Source organism: Lissotriton helveticus, chromosome 2_1 (genome assembly GCF_964261635.1).
Source record: "Lissotriton helveticus chromosome 2_1, aLisHel1.1, whole genome shotgun sequence".
Lineage (NCBI taxonomy): Eukaryota > Metazoa > Chordata > Amphibia > Caudata > Salamandridae > Lissotriton > Lissotriton helveticus.
This window is the reverse complement of record NC_136059.1, coordinates 1,344,915,460-1,344,932,333: the sequence shown is the minus strand read 5'-3', so window position 1 is coordinate 1,344,932,333 and position 16,874 is coordinate 1,344,915,460. Positions and strand designations below refer to the sequence as shown.

The 16,874-nt window shown below is 46.6% G+C and overlaps 1 protein-coding gene across 8 annotated transcripts in view; it reads left to right on the top strand.

The window, feature by feature from the left end:
• The first annotated feature begins 1,364 nt into the window (after window positions 1-1,364).
• The window catches only part of PTPN13 (protein tyrosine phosphatase non-receptor type 13), a 1,030,035-nt gene continuing 1,014,525 nt past the window's right edge, over window positions 1,365-16,874 (top strand). For all 8 annotated transcript variants that reach the window (XM_078676288.1, XM_078676281.1, XM_078676285.1 and 5 more), the window contains exon 1: window positions 1,365-1,743. The gene's annotated coding sequence lies outside the window, so the exon portion shown is untranslated. The remainder of the gene's footprint in view (window positions 1,744-16,874) is intronic.

Below are 16,874 nucleotides of genomic sequence, written 5' to 3'. Positions count from 1 at the left end.
AACCTGTTCTCTGATAGGTTAGGGTGTGTGTGGGGAAAGTACTGTTAGAAATGGGGTCTCTACTTGGCATGGGTTTGCACCCTGTCCAAGCTGGGACCCTCTCTCCAGTCAGGGTAAGGGAGTCACACAGCTAAGATAACCCTTGCTCACCCCCTTGGCATGAGCAGTCAGGGTTATCTCAGAGGCAATGTGTAAAGTATTTGTGCACATACACACATAGTGTTAAAACACTGTATCCTAAAGGAAGTACTCAGCACCCCATTGGATGCGGCTAGTACCCTATGGCATTGCGGTCAACTGGCCCCCTATCATGTGGCAGCCGGTCTTAGTTTTCTAACAAATTGGCACTAAGCTTGTCGTTTCACTTTTGCAACAATACCACTTTGGGCCCAACATATCCCAGCATTTTAGTGTTGGCTGAAAAACCAGGACTGAGTGTATCTGCCAGGTAACAACAACGAGTTACTGAAACACAGCTTTCCTAGAACTTCATTTCACAAAACATTCTTTTCAGGTTTGTTGACAGCTGATTCCGTTGAACAGAACCACTACTACCTCAGACAGAAACTATTTCTCTTTAACAAGAAAATTAGCACAGGAAACAAGGTTTTGTGAACACATAACAGAGGTTAATTCGCGCGGGTCGAGCTAATGCTAAGTACATCAAGACAATGCTTTGAGCCGCACGAGCGCCCATGAACAATCTTAGTAGATAATCCCTGAGGATTTCAGTTAACCGCATAAATACCAAGTGGCCCCTGTCGCATGTGACACCTTCCCCCCAGATCGGCCTTTATAGACAGCAGACAGCTGTATTCTGGGACTTGTGGTTTTCTTTTACCATTTCAAATATTGACTGAAAATGTGTGTCGGTAAAAATGTTGGTCTCCAGTTAGTGTATTTGCTGGAATACAAAACGTCCTGTACAAACATGAATTCGAAAAAAATCTAACCTAACGCCGTCTGCAAAGAAACGCTGGAGCAGTCCAAATTAAAAGTGTAACATGCCTTGAGAATGCAGTCATGTTTTAAATGGCCCTGCTGAAAAAAATGCCACCAAGCTGATGGTCGCTGATGGTCCCCGTACAGTGGAAGCATGTGTGACCCTCGCTGGCTCGCTCTTACCAGGGTCAACCCTCGATTTTCCACTTAATGTGGCATGACAAACAATGGAAAACAATGCCCTGAAAGCGGCCGAGAGGGATGCAGCTCCCAGGCAGCGGGCACTGGGTGGCGCTGCTGAGCCAGTTCACACATGGTCGCTCGCTTCGCCGCTTTAGCAGGGTAGCGGGAGGGGTGGAGGGGAGGTGCAGGAGAGGGGATGGATGAGTCAGGGAGAGAGGGAGAGGCAGAGACCTGACCCACGCTGACAACAACCTGGGGAAGAGCAGAGCCCGGACCAGAAGGCTCCGTGCGCAGCCATAACACCGGAGTTCAGAGAGGAGAAGGCGCCGTGCGCCTGGAAGGGGACACTTTTATTCTGGGAGCTGTTTGGACTTTTTCTCGTCTGTGGAGGATCGGGCGAGTCTGTTTTTTTGAGTGTGTTTTTAAGCACTGAGGGCTGGAGGATGCTCGGTTTTCCCGCTGCTGGAGGAGGGGGTGCTGCTGCTCTGCCCCCCGCTTTCCCCCGAAACCCCCGGAGCTGAAAGTCCCTCTGCCCGCTCCCCAGTCTCCGGGAAGGGGGTCTGAAGCAGCCCTGCAGCCCCACGACGGAGAGGAGGACGCCGTCCCCTGCAGAGTCCGGTGAGTGAGAAGTCCTCTGGCTGAAGTTTGCGTCATGTCCGCTCCTCTCTGCCCATCTCATTGAAAGGCAGTAGTTTGGGGGAGTCTGGCTGTGCTGAAATCTCACGCAGGAGTAAGTAAGGATGCGCTGGCATGACTTCCCCCAGTGTTGCATCCTGTACTTCTGCTTACGTTGTGATCATGGTCCGCATTCCAGAAACTTTTGGCCGTGGCGCTGCGTCCAGCACACTCCGTCAGCAGTCTTGGGTATCTCTTGGAGTGCTGTGGCGAGGTGCCATGTATACCGCTGCATCCTTGGGGCGGGCGTGGGGAAGGAAGGCAGCCTGTGTGCTTCTGCAGACACTTGGGGGTTGCGGATAGTGTTTTCAGCAGACTAAGGCGAGGCACTGCCTGTCTGTTTCTAATTTGCAGAAAGTGTTCTGGAAATGGTTAGCGCGGACGACATTCTGGCGAGTGCAGCTTTGGTTTGTTTTGTTTTCACTTTCCCTCCTGCTTCCAAGATTCTTGAGGCAGCGGGCTGGTGTTTTTAAACGTTGCAGGAGTTGAATGTAATGTTACTCGGGTTCCTTGGTTTCCGTCACAGGAGCAGGACAGAAGGGCTGAGAATGCAGTTTGTCGCTGAGAAAAGAGCAGAAACGGTGGGTTTCAGCAGACGAATGCAAACACCACAGAAAGACCTCTGCCAAGAGCCAGAGAAGTGGTTTCAGTCGTAAAGAAAGCCCAGTCCAGAATGCCAGACATTTTAGTTTTCCATTAGCGGGGCCACTGAATTATGTGATAATGCAGCAGCAGTGTTTTCTGCTTGATTAGGGATTTACCACACTTGCCCCATAATCCGCCATCTGCTTCGTAATTTCAGATTTCAACAAAAAAAATGGTTTCTGGCACAAACAAATTTAAAAGAATTACTAAAATGAAGTGGTACACTTGGTGCATTGCAGTGACTGACCCTTTACAGAGGGTAACGAGTCAACTTCTTGTTGCCAAGGCTGGTGTTAAACTAGTACAATGAGGTGAAACTTTTGGACAGAAAATATTATTGTTAAATTAAAAAAAAAAGTGAAATAATGCCAAAAGTGCTGCATAATTTGCCTTTTCTGGGTACATAATTTAGTCAATGCTGCTGTAAAATGTGGTCCTCTTATGTCATATCATTGTTGGGGACCAAACAGTTGATAACCCTTCTGTAGGGGCCGGTTGTCACTGAAGGGTAATAGAAATGAGGGACACTGACACAAGTGCTGGGACGGTTGGACAGGAAGTCCCGAGCGACTTCCTCCCGTTTATTTATAGCCTTCCGGCCAAGCCTGGCCTGAAGGTGTTACAATCTGTGCAAGTGGTTCCGGGTCTCAGCCGAGACCCTCGGACCACTAGAACGCTACATCCCTTCCCAAGTTAGTCCTTGTTTGCTGTGTTCATACATGGTTCATGAGTAGCACATATATTCTGCTAGTCTCTGACTTGGCTTAGGGTTAGGTCGGAGATGGTACATCTGTCTTCCTCTCGCTGGCGTTGCAGTTCGCACAGGTGATTGCACTGGTGATACTGGTGCCGGTAGAGTCGGTTCCCCTTCATGTAATGTTGTCCTGGGTTGTTCTTCACGCCGTCCCGCTGACTGGTCATCATTGTGGCTTTCAGCGTTTTCTTCAGCCCCTGCTGATTCCGCTGGGATGCGTTTAAACCAGGATACATTGCGGGTCACCTCCTCTCCATCTCTGTGTGCGGTGACTGCAGTGCCCTTGGTGTCCTTGATGACCCATGGTTCAGGCTCATATGGTGTCTTGAACTTGCCCCCTGGTCTTCGTGTCCGCAGTAGCACCGTATCTCCCGGTGCTAGGTCTCTACTCTGTGCTCTCCTCCTTTTGTCGATCCGTTCATTGTTCAGTCTTCTCCTCCGCTGAGTCTCACTGGACTTGTATTGTTCTGGTGCCCAGCCTTCTGTATTCGGGAGACTGTCTTGCCGATTTCCTGCAAACATCAACGACCACGGTGTTCTCTGTGTTGTGCTGTGTGGCGTGCTTCGATATTCTCCTAGGAACTGTTGTAGTGCTGATTCTGGATCGATTTCCTCAATATTTGCTATTCTTAATGCTTTGTTGATGGTTCGCATAAACCTTTCGGCCTCACCGTTGGCTTGCGGCCACTGGGGTGTTATGCTGTGATGTCTGATCCCTAATGTACTCATAAAGTCACGGAATTCACTCCCCTGGAAAGGAGGCCCATTGTCCGTCTTCAGGATCTGGGGACGACCAAACATGGCGAATATTTTGCTCAATATAGGCTGAACATTTCTGAAGCTGGTGGATTCAGCTAACTCCACGATGGGATATTTGGAAAATGAGTCTATAAGAACAACTGTTGTTCTCCCATCTGAGAAACTTCCAAAATCCATGCTAACCCAAGACCAAGGTGCAGGGGCATGTTCCTCTGTGATGACAGGCGCTGGGTTTTCAGGAGTGCTGGTGAGTTGGCACAGTCTGCAGTTCTTCACTAGGGTGTCGATGCTGTCCTCCATCTCTGGGAACCACACTTTCTCTCTCATTTGGCTCTTCATCCGCCGCGTTCCCTGGTGTCCTGCATGCGCTAACATGGTGGCCTGTTCTTGCAAGCTGAGTGGTATTACTATGCGGCGTCCCCTGAGAATCAGTCCGTTCTTTGCCATGCTTAGTTCATTGTGAACTTTCCATATTTGGCCTATCCTAGAACGCTCATTCTCTGACCAGTCATTGTTGTCCCTTAAGAATCCATTCCATGTTCCTGTTCGTATGGTGTTTGCCACCTTTTGTAACACTTTGTCTTGAAGGTAATGTTCAATTATCACTGGGATGGACATGGCCTGCGGGCATGCGCTCTGAGCCAGGAGATTGATTTCTTCTTCAAACAGGGTCTCTTGTTCTTCAGGGACCATTCCATCTGCAGCTGGGTGACGGGACAGAAAATCAGCTGGGTTCTTTTCACCAGGTCTGTAAACTAAGTCCATTTGGTACTGTTGTATTTGAATTGCCCACCTCTCTATCCTAGGTGGTGGATGTGGAGCGGTTCCTCTGAATAGTGGGATCAGTGGTTGGTGGTCAGTGACTAATCGAAATGGACATCCTGCCACATATAAATGAAAATGGCTGCAGGCCCATTTCACTGCCAGCGCTTCTCTTTCAATTTGTGAGTACCGGGACTCTGTTGCTGTTAGCGCTTTGCTGGCAAACGCCAACGGGGTCCACACACCTGGCTCTGCTTCCTGCGTCAATAATGCTCCGAGCCCCACCGGGCTAGCATCGACTAGGATCTCCGTTTTTCTGGAGGTGTCAAAATATGCAAGCGTTGTTGTGTCTAACAGAGCTGCCTTGATTTTTGTAAATGCGTTCTCTTCTTCTGTACTCCATTTCCAAAGTGCATCTTTCTTCGTCAGGTTACGAAGCGGCTCTGCTATGGTGGCTAAGCCAGGGATGAACCGGGCACAATACTGCGCCATCCCTAGAAAACTCCTCACCTCTGACGCTGTGGATGGGGCAGGTGCATGTTTTATAGCGTGTGACTTGCGGGGATCCACCTTCACCCTGTTGTTGTCGAATACATATCCAAAAAATTCTACAGATTTTTGGAAAAACTTGCACTTTTCTTGATGGAGTGTGACTCCATGCTCCGATAGTCGTTTGAGTGTTGCGCGTAGTCGCCGGTGGTGTTCCTCACTTGTTTTTGAGTGGATGAGAATATCATCGCTGACGTTCAATACGCCTTGCAATCCCGATAAGATCTCCTTAACAGTGTTTTGGAAAATCTCGGCAGCTGACGAGATGCCAAAATTCAGGCGTTTGTAGCGTCTCAGGCCCAAGTGCGTGGAAAATGTTGTGATATAGCGGCTTTCCTCCGCTAGCCGGAGTTGATGATATCCGGCATTTAAATCGAGCTTAGAAAACCACTGTGCTCCGTTGAGGTCAGCTAGAATGTCATCGACTGTCGGTGTAATATGCCTCTCTCGTTTGATTGCCTTGTTCGGCATGCGCATGTCTATGCATATGCGTATCTTCCCAGGCTGACGAGGTTTTTCAACGATCACCATTGGCGAAACCCATGGGGTTGGACCAGTGACTTTTTCTATTACGTCTTGTTTTTCTAGGTTTTCCAACTCCTTTTCTACTGCTGCTCTGAGATGGAAGGGTATTCTTCTATGCCTTAGGGCGATGGGTTGTATTGTTTTATCGATATGTAACTTTATTGGCGGTCTTTTGATCATGCCCAATCCTTTGAACAGCGATGGAAATTGCTGTAGTAACTCGTCAACTTGGATGCTTTTGACGGCATTCGCGAATGCAATTAGGTGTAGATCTTCGGCCGTGTGGCTTCCAACTAGGAGGTCGGCTTCTCTGTCCACCACATGGAATGTTGTGGTAACTTCGTGTTCTTCCGCTTTTACCTGTACTACCATCTTGCCTCGCAACGGGAGTGGCTCTTTCCCGCCGTATGTGAATATTCGGACCTTGGATGGGACCAGTTCTGGTTTAGGATCTAAAGCTTTATAATGCTGGATGCCCATGACATTTACTGTAGCGCCTGTGTCTATCACCCCGGTTGCCGGGGACCCATCTATGAATATGTTACACTTGGGTTGCGGCCGTCGTCTTTGTTTCAGCTCATTTGTGAATGAAACGAAGTAGCACTCACCATCTTCATCTTCCGAGGAATCGTCGAGCCTGTCACACCTTTGGTATGTTGATTTCACGCTTCGTGGTGATTGTTCAATCTCCAGCTGGCGGATCGCCCCAGATAGTGACTTCCTCCTGAACGATCCTCTTCCTCGGCCTCTTCCTCGGCATACGCTGGAGAAATGATTCGGGATCCCGCAGTTTGAGCAGGTCTTCCCGCGTGCTGGGCAACTCCCTGCCTCATGTGCTTCACGCCCACAATAACCACATTGTGGTTGTCTCTGTGTTCTGGTTGGCCATCTGCCTCTTCCACCTCGACTGGATTTGCTGATTGCATCAACCTTTTCTTCCTTGATTGTCGATCCGTTGTTCGCGTTGGCATTCAAAACTGCTTCCATTGCTGAAGAGCGTACATCCGACAACTCATATGATCTTGCCAGTAGGAGGATTTCCTCTAAGGTAATCTTTGGTTGGCGGAGGATCAGCGTCCTTAGGGGTTTGTTTCTGCACCCTTGTATGAGCTGGGCTGTGACTTCCTTATTCGAATCATCCTCTGCGCAAGTGCTGACCAGTTCACGTAGGCGGGCGTGGAATGCATCCATGCTTTCTCCTTCCCTTTGCCTGGACTGCCTAAATTTGAATCTCTCATAATGTGGGTTGAGTTGAGGATCAAAGTGTGCATTAAGAGCTTGCACTGCGGCATCATAGTTGTTCGATTCTCCAGTGTTCGGGAGGTGTGCAAACACTTCATATATTTCTTCACCACCAAAATGAAGCAGTAGTGAACGCTTCACTTCTTCATCTTTTTCCCTGGTGGCTATAAAATAGTTATTTAGTCTCCCTAGCCATGTAGCCCACCTAGGTGCCGCCGTCGACGGGTCCGCCAGTCCACTGAATGGTGGTAATGCTTGCACTTGCGCGTGCGATGAGTGTTGGGTTGGTGTCGGCGCTGGTACATGTTGTTGGGGTGGAGGCTGCACTGCTGCATTTTGTGGAAGCGCAGCATTGTCTGCATTACCAGAAGGGCTTCCTCTCACGTTTTCCTCCGGTAGGTCAGACATTGTAGATACCGATGGTCCCTTTTAGCTTTAGTGTGATGCTTTGCCAATGCTTGTTGGATTGTTTTATTTTATTTTTTTATTTCCACTTAAAATCTGGTTTTGCCAATGCTTGTTGGCACTAAAATGTCCCTGTAGTGTCTCTCTGTTGTGTTATCTTGTCAAGATATAGCTGCCAACTTTGACTGTCTGTTTTTCTCTTTTTTTTTTTTTCTTGCGTTGGTTTTACCAATGCTTTATTGTTATTATTTGTTTGTTTAATTTTCCCTTCTGTTGTGTGCCTTGGGCAGCTGGGCCTTCTTCGCGCTTAAAATCGGCTTCGCCGATGCCTTCCCCTACTTGTTGTTGAAAGCGCTGCTCTGCGCTCGTGTTCCTGTCAGTTTCTGTCAGGCTCAGCGTGTGAGGCCTAATCGGGCGCCGGACCCCGCTCCTGCGCATGCGCGTGTTCTGCGCGGCTCCTGAAGCGTTTCTGGGCCTCGATCTCACTTTCTTCCTCCGCCCGGTGCCTGACGCAGCCCTCGCTCACGCTGCTTACCGGGGTGTCTTTTCCGGGTGTCTTCTTCCTTTCGTGGGCTGAGGAGCGCCACACAGCCTCGGGTGAGGAACAGCTTCGATGCCCTCAGGGACAACTTCACGGGCCACGCGTCACTCCGGATCCGGACTCGCCACAGATAGACGTCGCCTGCAGGTAGGGATATGTAGGATCCCGCCCTCGTCGGCCAAAATGTAGGGGCCGGTTGTCACTGAAGGGTAATAGAAATGAGGGACACTGACACAAGTGCTGGGACGGTTGGACAGGAAGTCCCGAGCGACTTCCTCCCGTTTATTTATAGCCTTCCGGCCAAGCCTGGCCTGAAGGTGTTACAATCTGTGCAAGTGGTTCCGGGTCTCAGCCGAGACCCTCGGACCACTAGAACGCTACACCTTCCAACACCAGCACTCATATTAATGAGTGTAGCTGGTGGATTTGGATTACTTCACATTACACCGACATCTTCAGCAGTGTTTATCATGCTCAAAGTGGGAGCAATCGCCTTTTTAGGTTTTGACTGCACAACGCTTTCGCTGTTCTTGTGAAATCTATTGTTAATTTATATCTTAAAATGACTTGCATCCTACCCCCTTGCTTTTCATTGGTTCCTGTGCTTGCCACTTACTTTTCCTCTGTTTCTAATGGCTGTAGCATGCTACTTCCTGTTTTTCCTAGTTTGTTTGCTCTAATCAGTGTCCCCAGGCCCAAGTACTGTTTTAATTCGCTTTAAAGCAGAACTTTATTTTATGTTGCTTTGCCTGCACAGTGCTTGCCTGCATAGGCGACATCTCTCAATGCGGACCACAGCATCTCTCTCCCAGCAACAGCATCTCCTGCTCACAGCATCTGTGTCTCCCCAACCAACTAACTAACTAAACCTATCTCAATTATACCTTTTGTTCTACATGTTCCACCCATTAATGTTTCAATATCGTAAAAATACTCAATCTGATTTGTCAGGCAAAGGGGACGATCATCACACCATACTTACATGTTATTAAATTCAGTTAAACTATTGTTCACAAACCCACCCCCTTCATTTCTATTCATAGATTTTATTTCCCACCAGCATTCATGTTTCATTTGCAACAAAACTCTAACATGCATGTCCATTCAGGTGAACTTTTCACCATCCGTTCTTCGGCTCGGGCACTCTGCGTCCTTGCCCTTTTCCCAACCTTTGTGTCATCATTCTGGATTCGCTTTCAGTGTCCATGCGCGACTGTCACTTGGCTCAGCCCCCTCCAGCCATACATGAGGCCCAAATGCACACTTGTGATAAAGTCAGAAAGACAGATGTTACTTTAAAAAACCCACCCATCTCTACTCTATCCCAGTTTATTTGACTTATCCCCGCGTTAGCATTAGGAAAAATCACTCAATTTAGTTCAAGCAAGCAGATGTCAAACACTTCGAGTCTTCAAGACTCCACATTAGTACCTTCTGCTCATGCGTGAGAATTTCCCACCAAGCGAAAGCTTGTCATACTACGTAGATGCAGTTGACGCATGCTTTATAAAGATTTCCCTGTTTAAAGAAGTTTAGTCCTTCGTTCATGCTATTACCGTTAGTAAACACATAAGCAAGCTTCACTAACCCGTGTGTTGGTGTGGTGCGCATTCGTTTTATACAAAACATTTTTAATACTTGTTAGTGTGTTAAAGGAGCGGATTGCTTGTGAGCAAGTCTCTTTTCTATGAGTCCTTGCTCCATCAGCCTCTCATACAGAACGGCATGTGCCGCTTTGATGCTGGTTCGTCTCTTATTATTACTATGTTTGTTGCACTCACACAGCCTGACTTTAATATGGCCACTTGTCAGGACGTTACTATGCATTAAAGTACGCCCTCAAGCTCCTATCCAGGCGTGGTAGCTTGACCTCCCACGGCGCTCACCCTGCAGATTGTTTTAATCTTGGACGGCTGTCACTTTGTCCTTGTTCTTTCACTGTTGTCGGCGTACACCACCTCCTGCTTGGCCCATGTGCAGGAGAAACACCTAATTGAAGATGATACAATCTACTTTATTGGCACAACAAGCATTGCCAAAATAAATACATGAGAGAGACCCCCTACTTCTGCCCTTGCATCCCTCCCGCCCTCCGCTCTCACCCATCCTCCATTCCATACTTTCACCTTACTCCCATTGCAGTGCCTCTGACACACAGGGCCCCTATGTGCACAGAGGCTGCACCCCAAGCCCCTTCTCAATACATGTGTGTTTACTTGCCTGGCACCAGCGCAGATGTGCAGTACTGGAATTACACCAACGAGCCCTACACTGAACAGCGGTGGAGGTAGGGAGTGAAGCAGCGTAAGTTAAAGGGTGTGTTTTTCTGACAGGACAGGTTCGGAGGTTGTACAGTGGAGGCCCCATCCCCCGCGGCAACAACGTTAATGTACATACATACAACTATAGAGCCCTCCGTACAGTATGTGGACACTGCATGTTACTTGGCTCCTGTGGCGGTGACAAGAAACTTCCCATACCCTTCAGACACAGCATTGAGTTTCTGCATGGCTTTATGTTTTTTTATTATTTTCAGGATATTTGTATAGCGCAGGTGATTAGACTGCCAGGGTTCATGCAGTCCAAGTCATGCAGTATTTTTTTGTGCGGCACTTACGGCCAATATTTTTTTTTTATTCCACCATGTTACATATGTACCTGGGTACATTAAATTGGGTGTGCAGAGCTGCACAAAGGTAATTTTTATGTGTCTCACTGTAAAGCTCACACAGGTTTGGACACTTCACGTGCGCTGCTACGGATTGATTCCTCTTTTCTCCCTTTACATATTAAGGCGGCTCTTAGGACGAGTTTCATAACTTGTCTGGCTCATCCCCGCCCCACCTATCGCCAGTCAACAGCCTCTTCTGGAGATGCAAGAGGGGTTCCGCATATAGGATGCCTGTATTTTGTTTGTCTAGTCCTAGTGTCTCTCGACAATCTACTCTGGGCGCCTGATCTACCTGTGGCTCTTGAGCAGACGGTGTGACAGTATGTGCAATTAGTTGTAAGATCTATAGTGCAACTCCAACGTCTTTCATGATCTGTTTATGCACAAGTAGTGTTATGTCAGTCATGTGACAGGCCCTATTCCTAACCATGCCACTGACTCGTGTTGCTTTTTCTAAAACTATGCTTTGCCTCTGAATTCCGATGCTGTAGTTTTAAGGGTGAATCACTTGTTTACTGATGCCGCCTCGTTAAAATCCTGCTTTATAGCTAACACTTTATTTATACGGTCTCTCTATTACCGTAAAAAAACATAAAAGATACAGCCATACCAATCATGTTTGACGCTTACAGGCTTGCAAAACAACATTCAAGGGAATATTAAAACAAGTTACAATTGATAATGGCTGGGATTGTCATAGTAATAGCAGCATGCAAAACGAAATAGGTCAAATGATTGTCAAATAATTCTAACTTTATTTATTATGGTGCCAATAATGAAGCCCCCCCCCCCAATCCCCTGAGTGTTTTAATCTAACAGATTTATTGACTGTCTGGCTAGTCCATTTAAAGAGTGAAGGTAAGAAGTTGCCACTAGTGTTTTAAGTATGATGAGATCCAACTTTGCCATGCTGACTTTGTGAGTATTAGATGGACGAGTGACCAGCAATGCTGTGTAAAGTGTGATTAACCCCTACCGCGCTACCGCGTTTTCCCGCTGTGCGCGGGAATTTAAAAAATGGCTTGTTTATGACAAAGCCAGCTCGTCATCCACGTAGCGCAGGTAACGCCGATGACGAGCTGGCTTTGTCATCAGCGCCGAAGGGGTTAATTCATAGCATTTACTAAACTGGGCTTATTTCCTGTGTAGCACATTTGTATAGGGGCCCTTCAATATTGTTTAGGCTGTTCACATCATAGATTCACACTCAGCACCTGGTTTTAGCTTTCGCATACAGTGCCTACAGCTGCCCAATTTGGAACTGGAGAACCGCGTTTGAGTCTCGGCATCAGCTCAACATCCTGTGATTATGGGCACATCACTTAATCTCCCCCTCCCTTAAAAATGAACCTAAATGAATGTGTCCTTACCTAATGCAACTGGTGTTCATGTAAAGAGCTCCAGTACCTTCGGTGCTAAAATTTACAACAACAAAAATACTGATTATTAATTACATAGGCGAAACCTAATACATTAACCAATGCTTGTTTAAAATATGCATTTCCAGGACTGCTAACATAAGACTTAAAACATCTGCAGCTCAGATACATGGGCTTAAACTATAATGTGTTAAGGCAAACGCACTACTACCAGGCACTAAAAGAGAAAAGGAGGTGCAGTTACACCAGCTATGTTATTGGGTAATATATCTTGTAAATCACTTTGGAAAAGTGTTGAAATGTCCCAACCCAACTTGCCTGATGTGATGCGCCCCCTGCCAGACAACATTCCCCCCCCTTCCTTCCATCATCTGCATAGGAGTAGACAGCAGGTGATATGTGCCTTAACCCCCTCCCCCACCAGATTAGGAAGATCTATGTGGAACGGTCTGGTAATTGCAGCTCCACGCTGTTATTCCCTATTCTGCGGGGTCTAATGAATTCTGTGCTGCTTCCTGTCGATATTGGAAATTGTGGCCACCTGGAATCCCCACGCGGTATTATTCCTCATTCCTTACATTCGGTCTGGATGAGAGATCTGTGGTGTATTTAATTAAAAGCAAAACCAACAAACTCAGCATCCAGGAAACACCATTAGGCGACTCCTGTCCGGTTATCACGCAGCTCATTATGTTTTAAATGAATGACTTCTTGCTTGAAGCTTGTAAAATTTGTCGAGAGGCCCTTTAAAACCTAACGTGTGTTGAGTTGTTGACCCCTGAGGGCTGCGCCTTATATTACCTCACCGAGGCGCAGAAAGTAGCCAGGGGCAGTCGCTGACTGGTTTGATATTTTCCAGTATGGTGAAATACCTCAAGAAGCAGGACTGAACACCTTTCCAAACCACAATGTGCTTTTCACAGATGACGAGACTTCGCGGAGCCCTCCCCGCCGCCCCCAGTTTGTGTTCTTTCTCTCCTTCCAGTGAAGAGCCTGTCATTGTTTTTGCAGATTTTTTTTAGGCGGGGTCTCCGAACTCTGGCTGGTGTCATCTGGGCCGTGAGAAATGGCTTCCAGGTCAGCGCAGATTGCGCCCCGGCCCCAGACAGCGAGATTAGCCGCCCTGACAAAGAGCTCGTCATCGCCCGCCCAGCTGGGGCTCCCGGCTGCGCCGCGGATTGAGGCCTGATTTATGGCGCGCGCAGGGGGAGTCACTGCTAGGCCTCAGCACGTGCACGTGCGTCAAAACGTAAACATTGCCCCCACAGCGGCCATGCAGGGTCCGGACAAAGGCTAACTCGACTCTGTTTTGGCGTAACCTCTTCCTCTGAAAGTTTTCAGACGGGCATTTTTAAATAAACGTGCAGTTCCAAGAGATGTTTTGTGATATTTTTTATTTTATTTTCACTTTGAGTAGCTTATTTTGTTCGGCAACGATGTAAATTAATATAGTCTATTTTTTGACTAGCTGCCCTGTGAATACCGACTGTTGTGGCTTTTGATAGACGCTTTGGCTCTATTACCATAGTAATGTCTACTTCTCAGATGTACAGTCAGCTGTGGGTGCTTACAGACAAAAACCCTGCTCAGTAGGATTTCGATGGCAGCGTGCATGTAATAGGCGAATTTGTCAAATACTTCCACTAAGGTAAAAATATTTGAGTCCTTTTTTCCCTTCTCCAAGTTGCTGTACGCTAATATATCACCCAAACTAGGGAGAACCAGGACTACTGTATCCAGAATGCAATGGTGAATTTCTAGCCAAAGAACATGGTGTCCCTGATGTGACAGCCACGTAGGTATAATCTTCCTCCAGCTTTGCACTTCCAATAGTTCTCCCCTAGGCCTAGAGTATCCATTGTTGACTGACAAGGATCCGTACCTCCCTAGGAGGATATCCACATGAGAGCATCTAAAGCAGGGTTCTCCAAAGTCAGTCCTGGAGTACCAGATTCATGCTAGATTTTAGGATAACTTCATTTATCAAAATGGGGATATGCTAAAAATCTGGCATGGATCTGGCCCTCCAGGACCACGTTTGGAGAGCCCTGATCTAAACAGTAATAGTTTACATAAACCTGGGGTTGCTTTGAGGTCCTAGTAAGGATTGTACTTCCACTATTCATTTGGTGCCTTTATCACCCGGCTGCTCATAGTGGCATGTGGGGATTTTCTGAAAAACTAAACTAGGATTAATCTAGTTTATGTCCTGCAGAAGTCTCTGGCAACTGTTACCGATCAGCTCCAGAGATCTAGTTGTCTCTTTTTGGGGCACTTTGGTGGAAGTTGGACTTAACAAGGCATCAGGTGCTTTCTTAGACATGCCATGGATAGGCACTTCCATCAAGTCTGTATGTGCCCTAATTTCATTTTCCTGCCGGCATTAGATTTCTGCATTAAGTTCCTTGGCTTGAAATGAGTTGGATTTCCTCTCTAAGGGTAACTATTTAATTGGCTTATTTTCTGTTATAACCTGGGGAGGTTTAACATGCCAACTTTAATGTTTTCTTTTTGAGTAGGAGCCTGTCCTGTCTGAAGCTTTCCTTTACCGACATGCCATCCACTTTTGTTTCCAATCGCGTTGCAGTTTCTGGTAAAGGAAGGATCATTTGCAGTTGTACTGCAGGAATGACTAACGGGCCTCTTTTCCGACAGACTTTTATTGAAATTCTCCCGTCTCTTTCCACACAAAGTCTTGGCCATAGGCTTCTTTTCGAATACATTATGAGTGCACACTCATCTGTATCAGATCTGTATAGATGGTACATTATCTTACAAAAAATTGGCATAAGTTGGGCTTTCAGAGTCCCACTGTACTTTCCTGACCAGCGACTTCACTGTTAGTGCAGAGAGCCTTCATTTTGTAGAGGACAAGCAGGCATGACCCATCCAAACAGAGGATTCAATGTGGATTGCAAGAGTGATGGAGATGTTCGATATCTACATGTGCTGGATTGTTTTGCGTACCACGCTATGACTAGCCATAAGGGCCATGATTGATCGTTTTCCTTAAATGGTTTTCCACAGTTAGCTTCCTGTGCCCCTTCACTTTCAGTAGGAGTGCATTCTTTATAATTATGGGGTTATATAAAAGCAGTGATCTTGCACACTGCAGTATTCATAATCTGGCTCATTATGAGAGTTATCTTGAGGGAAGCAGAGGTGGCCAGGCATGTGGACAATGTGGCACAGACCAAAGTCTGAGTTCTGTATGAAAGTAGTGGTGCAATGTTTAAAGTGGTCTATCAAACTTTTCAGTGATGCTGAAACAATAGTCTTGATTTATCATTCAGAAAAGAGTAATAGAGAATCCTTATTAGTTCAAAACTTCCAATTTCAATTTAAACTTTAAGAGAAACCAGACCGACACGTGTTTCGCCTTATAAGTTGCTTCATCAGGATATGAATATATGGAGCGACTACTTTTTCTGCATTACTGAACAATCAGTTTGGTAGACCACTTAAAACGTTTCACCACTACTTTTATACGGACCGCAGACCGACTCTGTCTGTGTAGCTTTTATTTGCGACTGCCGAGTGGAAGGCAGCGCACACTCCTGAGTTCTGACTTGTCTGGTCATTAGAACCTCTGTTTCCCCCTCTCAGGTTTAGTTGATAGTTTTATGTGGGCAGTGTGGAGCTGCTGAACTGTCTGTGTTTGAACTGGACTTCTTGACTTTCTAAATGTGTTTGTAAGGTGGTGTACTGTGAACGATCTGCCCCTGGAAATCGCTTTCTCATTCATCGTATCGCATCGTACTCCTCTAAGGAAGCCAAAGTCAATACTTTGTCCTTTAAAGTGTGAACTAGGAGTGCCTTATATCTTGTAGACTACTCTCCAGGATACGGATCAGCAGTAGTGAGTGTTAAAGAACAGTGCTATGCTACAAACTAAATGCTCAGAATGCTTCTATTATAGACCCCTGCCCATGAGTCAATGACAGAAAATAGTATATTTGGTACTGGGTTTAAAGGGTAGTATTCATTGACATTTTATTAGCATTCACAGCAACTCATATTAAATATTCACATTAGAGAAAAATTATTTAAAATGATATCACTGTTGTTGGCAAGCAAAGAGACATAACTTGAGTTGAGGATTAATTGATGCAATTCTATTCTATCCCTTCACATATGGGCAAAAACATCCACAGCTAACTTTTTTTTAGTTTCCATTCACGATCTCCGGCAACTGCCCTACCAAATGCCAATCCACGTTGCTTCCATCTCCTGCTGCAAGGTGCTGTAGGGTCCGTCAAAGAGGATTCAGAAGCGAAAATCTCTTGCTCTACCAATGTCGGGATCCAATCACCCCTCCTCTGCCGTCACCCTTTATGGTTGGGACATGAAATAGCAACGCCCCAATGAATCCCTCCGTGTTTTCAGTTGTAATTATTAGGATAAGACTGCAGTGGCAAATAATAGATATTGTAACCCGCCACCCACAATATGGCACACTAAAAAGGGGTGTTTGCTGGCGCAGCCACTGTGCTGGAGATCTGGAGTCCTGTAAGGTGGTGTTTCTGGAGACAGATCTGTGCTGTAGCACAGAAAGAAAAGACAGTGTTACAGTTGCCTTCCCCCAAATACCTTACATAATGCTGTACTGCCACAATCATGTGACCAGAATAGGCATACACCAGCGTGCATTTGGCAGTCTAACACTTCAATGACTCGATGACACCCCTCTCTCTAGGAACAAACTTGTTGATGTGTAGCCTGATGTTAGTGCAGTGGTAGCATTTGACATTATTATTAGTTACTTATTGATCAGGAGTGCTTGGGTATTAACAGAGCTCACGTGATGCTTAAGAGGCAGAGAGGGCACCAGTGTCTCAGGTG